Genomic DNA, 7,293 nt, shown 5'->3' with positions numbered 1-7,293 from the left:
CAAGAACAAGTGTAACCTATACCTTGGACCAAACCTAAGGAACATAATATAAGCCCCCCGAATCTCATTTTGACCAACTCTCATTTTAAATACTTATGCTTAATACTAATCCTTCCATTTCTAGTTAATCCAATACAACTTAATAGGGGTATTAAAGGTTGATTAGCATCCCACCTCTATAAATTAATAGTGTGAGGAAAAAAGCAAGACTTATACATGCAAGCCGAAGAAGAAAAGGAAAAAAACAAATGTACTGGGATGGTTAGAGGCATCATCTACAGGCTATAACTAGTGTTTAAGTTTGATCTCTCAATCGGTATCATCCTATGTCTCCAAGGGTGGCGCTGCATTAATGGCAGGGGGTTCAAATGAACCCCCTGACCTGAAGAGAAAAAAAAAAAAATTTTATATCGTGTATTTTAAAAATAAATAAAAAAAAAAATTGTTTTGACCCCTTAAAATATAAATTTGAACACCCTAGCCCCAAAAACAGAAGAAGATGAAGATGACAATATAGAAAAATTCACAACTCAGGATTAGAGAAATGTTCGTTTTGCAATGGAGGAGATCATTTTTTCGCAACTTTGCAACAAAGGAGGTCCCTCTTGTTAGGACATATGTGGAACATGTTAAGAACATATGTCATTTAGAATTGGCTAATCCTTTGACAAAATGCACTTTACTTATAATTGGATAGATCTAGAATGTGTTTAATACTTCAAGAAGCAAGAGTTTAAGTCCAAGTATTAAAGTCATGCAAATCTATCCAAGAATCAAGTGAAAAAGCGTTCTTCTATAAAGCTTGATAGATATCTTGATAGATGTATCTATCAAGATTTAAAATGTGAAGCTCGACAGCTGTATTTATCGAGAATTGCGAAAATCAATTTTTCAGATCTGCTTTTCACGCATATCCAAGCTATGTGTTTAGGTTTTCTTTTCTCACAACCCTAGACATATATGAAGATTATTGTAAGGGCCGTCATAAAGGGGTTGCACTTGTTGTTGTAGGCATATTGTGACTGGAGACAATTTGCCCTGATTCATCTTTCTCTTGAAGAAGCTGCTACGTTTGTACGCCATAGGGTTTTATGACCAAGGAGCTTCTTGATCTTCATCGTATGGATGAACTAAAAAACTTTGTAGCGAACATCCTTCTCAAGTTGGTGTGTTAGTCACGTACTGGGATCCGTGCATCAATTGGTTAGTCACGTACTTGGAGCCATACATTAAAGGGAGAGATTGTCACTACATTACGAGTCCAATTGTGTATTGGGGTAAAGGTTCAACTGTAAGTTGGTATAAGGTACTAGGATTCCTTTACTTATAACCGCTTGTTTTGATAATAGTGGATTCTTAGGAGTGGTGACCTTAAATTCACCCAGTGGAGTTTTTGCCTTAGAGGTTTTCCTTATTCTTTGCGTGGTAATTGAATCTAATTAATTTATTTGGCTTAATTAATTGATTTAATTTACCAAATGGATCAATATATTCTTAGCCTATCAAGTGGTATCAAAGCAAGCAGACTCTGATTAGCATTAATTTTTGCTATGTGATCCATTGACCCCTATTTGTAATGGATAAAGGACAATCTTTAATTATACCTCTTTTATTTTATGGCACTAACTATACATACTGGAAAGTACGCATGAGGGGTTTCTTGCAATCTTTAGATTAAAAAAGTATGGCAAGCTGTGGAGATTGATTGGACTAAACCAAAAGAAGTGTCAGCTGATTAAGATGATGCAAAAATCAAAGCGACTAACTTCAACAGTAGAGCATTGAATGTCTTATTCAGTGCAGTCACAAATGAGGAGTTCAAGAAGATATCCTCTACTAAAACTACAAAGGAAGCATGGACTATCCTCTAGACAACCTATGTAGGAACTAAGGCTGTCAAGGATTCAAAACTTCAGAAGCTTATTACAAGCTTTGAAGAGATTAAGATGGAGGAGGATGAGTCGTTCAATGAGTTCTATGCCAAGCTCAAAGACATAGTAAACTTTGCATTTAATCTTAGGGAAACCATTCCTAAACCCAAGATTGTTAGAATAGTGCTTAGATGTATACCTGAGGGATTTCATGCCATGATCACCGCCATTAAGGAATCAAAGGACATAGACAAAATTTCTTTGACAGAGTTGGTTGGCAACTTCCAGACCTATGAATTGGGTCTGACCAGGATTGGGAAATCGAGCAAGGGTAAGAGCATGGCACTGAAGGCCAAAAGCAGTGACACAGATGAGTCTTCGGACAATGAAGATTCTAAAATTAAATCTTACATCACAAGGCAGTTCAAAAAGTTTGTACGTTTTTAGATCCCTTAAAACACAAGTTGTTTAACCTAGTTATTTAGCCAAGTGATTACTTATCTAAATTATTCAAATCTAGGTTATAAAAAAAATATATCATGTAAAGCAGTGTGGAAATATAAAGAACACATGATATGATAATCCAAGAAAACCAAACTATTCTCAAGGTAAAATAAATCAACTATGAAAGAATTGAAGTTTTACAATAGTGACTTAGACCACTAACATCTTATTATTAACTCGAGTAGGAAACTTACTACTACAACAATGTGACAGCTCTGACTTCATAGACTACTTCTTTCCTTGATCCACAACAACCACAAGTACTCCCACTTGTGTTTTTCTTTAAGCTCTTGAAACAGAAACTGAAGAGATAACCAAGCTCTTGACATCAATCTTGATCTTGATAACCCTAAGTATATATGAAGGTAAACACCTCTAGATCTCATAAGAGATTTACACACACAGCATATCAATAACTTTTAAAATGTGGCTAGGGTTTTTCTTTTTATACTTGAAGCAAAACATAAAACCCTACACGTTATATGGGCTTATGTTGAGTTGAAAAATTCTGCAAAAAAAAAAAAAAAAAATCCGCATAAGCTTCGATCAATCAAGTCTAATTTTCGATCGATTGAGCCTTGCAGAAATTGAATAGTAATTTCTTGCAATTACTCAATTCCAACTTTACACATAACCACACTTTGAGCAGCATAAATCTAGGCTAAAATGTTTTGATCATGGTTTGCCAACATTACACATTGAAGTTCTAATACATTAAGATCCTAAAGTCTTAGAACCTAACAAAGTTTATGAAAAATGCCAATGCTAAAGGATTTGACAAAGACCGAAAGCAATCCAGTTCTTCATAGTTCAAGAGCCAAGATAAAGGGAAGAAAGATGCTAGGGATGGCAGTCAGTACACTGCTCCCTTCAAACCAAAGTTCTTTAGATGTTAAGGTTTTGGACACGGTGGCTTGTAGTGGTGGCCAGGATAGTTGTAGATGGTAGAGGAAATGACACTCATGGGCTATGGCTTGCTAGCGATCTCCATAGAGAGAGAGAGAGAGAGAGAGAGAGAGAGAGAGAAATAGAAAGAAAGAAGTATTGAGATAGGTGGGGAAATTAATTGGAATGACACATTCTACTTTGCTACTAGTTAAGATTTTTTTTTTTTGTTTTTTTTTTTTGTCAAATATATGCACAAAATAGTGAAACTCTATCTAATAGATGACCAACTAAATTAATATTTGTAGATTTTTTTAGAAGGAAATATGTATAGTAAATATATAATTATAAATTATAAAATTACTAAATAACTATTATAATGTCATCTAACCAGGAATCACTCTTTTTTTTTTTTTTCAATTTTTTGATCCACCAATCAAATTTTTAAAACCATTGATAGAAGAATTGAAAGACTTCAGAGAAAATAAGGAGGTATTTTTTTAAACTTTTGATTAGATAATAAGTTTAATATATATTAAAATGGTGTACCAATATATACATGATTACTTGAATATTCCATTCCATTAGTCAACTCATAATATTCACTAGAATGGAATTCAAAACCTTGTGGTTAATTTAATGATAAAGACCAATAAATTGTCAAAATTGACCCCCCTAAAAAAATTTCTGGAGCCACCACTACATTTCTTCATCTTTTACTTTCTATGTTCTTCCCTTAGAAACAAATAGTTAGTCATAACCCGAAAATCAATCAAGGATTTATATCAGTGAAATATTTAATTTTGATAGTATTGTAAACTTTTCGTTGAAGCCATGTCCGCTGTGTGAATAAACCTCAATATGGTGTAGCATGAGATATTTGTACCGTTTAGTGTGATTTTTACCTGTTTCAATTTGGATCTTATAGAGTATTTCATGGTGGCATTGAAGTGTTATATGAAATCTTAAAGAAAATATGAATCTGACACTTAACTAGACAATGGTTATATTGGTATTATAACCTATTAGGACTTGATGGAAATCTTAGTGAACCGCTAGTATGCATATTCTCATCGGATCATATCCTTACGGGATGGGAATACCTCTATTAGTCTCAAAGACATAATATTAAGGAGAAATAATATATTATGGAGGATTGTAGTGATGTTTAAAGCTTAGTAAATTATTAGGAAGTATCCCTTACATCCATATAGTATATGACAAGGTAGATTAATTATATAATTGTGTTACTCCTTTACTTTTAGGTTAGGTGTGGAGAAGAGCTCATTTGATTTTGGATCTAGACTATGGGTATTAGCCAAAAAGGTAAGTAATAATACATGATATGCACAAGTTTGTTTAGTAACAATTCTTGTAAAAGTATTAATTGAATAAGTTCCCTTACAATTCGTCATTGCCAATAATAGGTACTGTCTCTAAACCTCTTAGGAAGAATGCAACGGCCTCTAAATAGCTCACCAAATATTAGACCACCACAACAAATCACAACCATGGTAATCTCCAATTTCATTTTCCAAATGGATTCCTTAGCTTGGGTAGTGGTTATCGAATTTGAAGACAGTTGAAGACTTTCATAGTAAAGAGGATCTGACTTTGATCACCTGCTTTCAATAGTTCCCTTAGCAATTTCAGGCTGCTCTGCATGCAGGGGAGGGAACTGAACTTTAATCCTTGTTTTAGAGTCCAATGAACCATTTTTAATCAAATTTTGATCATTCAATTGAAAATCAAGATGTCGACATCCTATCATGCACAGGAGACCAGTATCCCTATCATATATTCCTTCAGCAGAAACATGGACAAATTTGTATATAGCATCAGCTCCAAACCTAAAATCAGGTGGAGGTGTGAAGCCAATCCTATAACTCATGTTCAAAATTCTACTATGGTTACATTTCAGCTCATCCTGTTGTACATAAAGCACATCTTCCACAAATTGTGGCCTTAAGAAACCTGATGCTACCTTTCCTTTGGTCTTCCTCACCAACATATCAAATTCCATGTCCAGGGAAAACCCATTAGGATAAGACTTACCCTTGCCCCTAATAGTTTCCTCCCCTAGTGCACAAGAATTTCTTACTTCCTCAATTTCAGTATGAACGGTTTTAGACCCCTTAAACACACAGATTGCGTAGCCTAGATTAATTAGCCAAGTTGTTACTTAGTCAAATTAAGCAATTCTAGGTTAAAACAATCCAACAATCATATCAAGAATAATAATGCAGCGGAAAATAAATAACACAAGATATGATCACCCAGGAAACCACACGGTAAAAACCTGGGGAGGATTTGACCCACCGATCCTCAAGGCTAACCTGAATTCACTATGAAAGAATTGAAATTCGTACAAAAGGACTACAAGCTCCCCACTCGACTTCCTAATGCTACCCACCAGTAGAACTTCCTGACACGACCACGCGCAGGCTACGAATCCACGGACTACTTCTTTCTTGAATTCTTCAATCAGCTACAAGCTCCCCGCTTGCTTTTCTTTTAAGTTCCAATGGTTGCAACAGTAATGATCTTCAAGATGTTGAAATCATCTCCACCATGAAAACCCTAAGTTTTGTGTAAAGGAAAGTCCTCAAAGATCTCACACGAGATTCACACAAAACAGCAATGTATGAGCAACAATACAATATGGACAACCTTCAAAAACGTGGCTAGGTGTTTTATTTATATACCTAGGGTAAAACATAAAACCCTAAACGTTTAATGAAGTAGGGCTGAGTTGGAAATTCTGCAGAAAATTCAACCTGTGCGATTTCGATCGATCGAGTCTATTCTTCGATCGATCGAGCCAGGCCGAAAGTCCAAGTACTTCTGCAGCCACTCGATTCCAACTTTACAATATTAAACCAACTTTGAGCAAGTCTAAATAAGACTAAATACAATGTTTTGATCATGGTTTGCCAACATTACAAATTAGAGTTCTAAATACATAAAATCCTAAGACCTTAGAACCTAACAAACTCCCCCTTTGGCAATCCGTGACAAAACCCTAATTAACAGCTCAAAGTTTTACAAATAAAAAGCCCTTTACAAAGATAATGCTCATAAAATTCAATTCAGCCTAACTACTATCCATAGTTGCAAGTGTAGACAGCAGCTTAGTTGAATCAACCTGTATAATCCTGAAATACTCAACAAACGCATAAACGCATGTGTGACAGTAAAGAGTAAAACAACAGGTATAACATCTTGTAAGATCCACACAACACAAAATAAAGACATATAAAAATGAACAAGTCATAAATATAAATCAATACGCAGTGAATCATAAAGCAACAAGAATCAATAAAAAATATCATGTATATCAATCAATGTTACTCCCCCTAACATGAATATCCCCAAAAATGATATACAAAGTGAAGCACATAGATACAATCTAAAACTCCACAAGCTCCTTAAAACAAAAAATCTCCCCCTAACTACAAAAACTCTACTCAAGTCAAAACTCCACTCCCCCTTTTTGTGACGGAATGCCAAAGAGCAATCACAAGTCGCCATCAAAAGGAGGTGGTGAGGGTGAATGAAGACGCGCAAGATCAGCTCGGAGAGCACGAATCTCATCAGCAAGTCCACCAAAATCTGACCATGAGCCTGCTGAACAGTCATGACAGTCTCCAAAGTACGACGAACATCAAAGTCGGCCGAAGGAGATGGAGGAACATCAGCAGCAGCAGCATCATCACCAACTGGAATAGGAATATCCTCACCAGCAAGACCTGCAGAAGAAGAAGGAGGAGGTGCGCTACTAGAGGGCTAGATCTAGGGTGTTTAGAACCAGCTCGAAGATGAGCGGCCCTCAGTCTAAGAAAAGACGCACCTATAGGACCTATCACATGGACGGGCTCAGAGGAAGGAAAGTCACTAAGACCAAGATAGAGAAGAATCCTATGAATGAAAATAGGATGAACAAGAGCATGAGCAGTAGATGAACTCCTATAAACTTCATTCAAAGAACGAAGAAAAAGATGGGGAAAACTAATAGGAGCATCAGTAACAAGAG

This window comes from Quercus suber, unplaced genomic scaffold (assembly GCF_002906115.3).
Source record: "Quercus suber isolate HL8 unplaced genomic scaffold, Cork oak 2.0 scaffold_356, whole genome shotgun sequence".
Lineage (NCBI taxonomy): Eukaryota > Viridiplantae > Streptophyta > Magnoliopsida > Fagales > Fagaceae > Quercus > Quercus suber.
The sequence above is the reverse complement of the archived record's forward strand: the minus strand, read 5'-3'. Positions refer to the sequence as shown.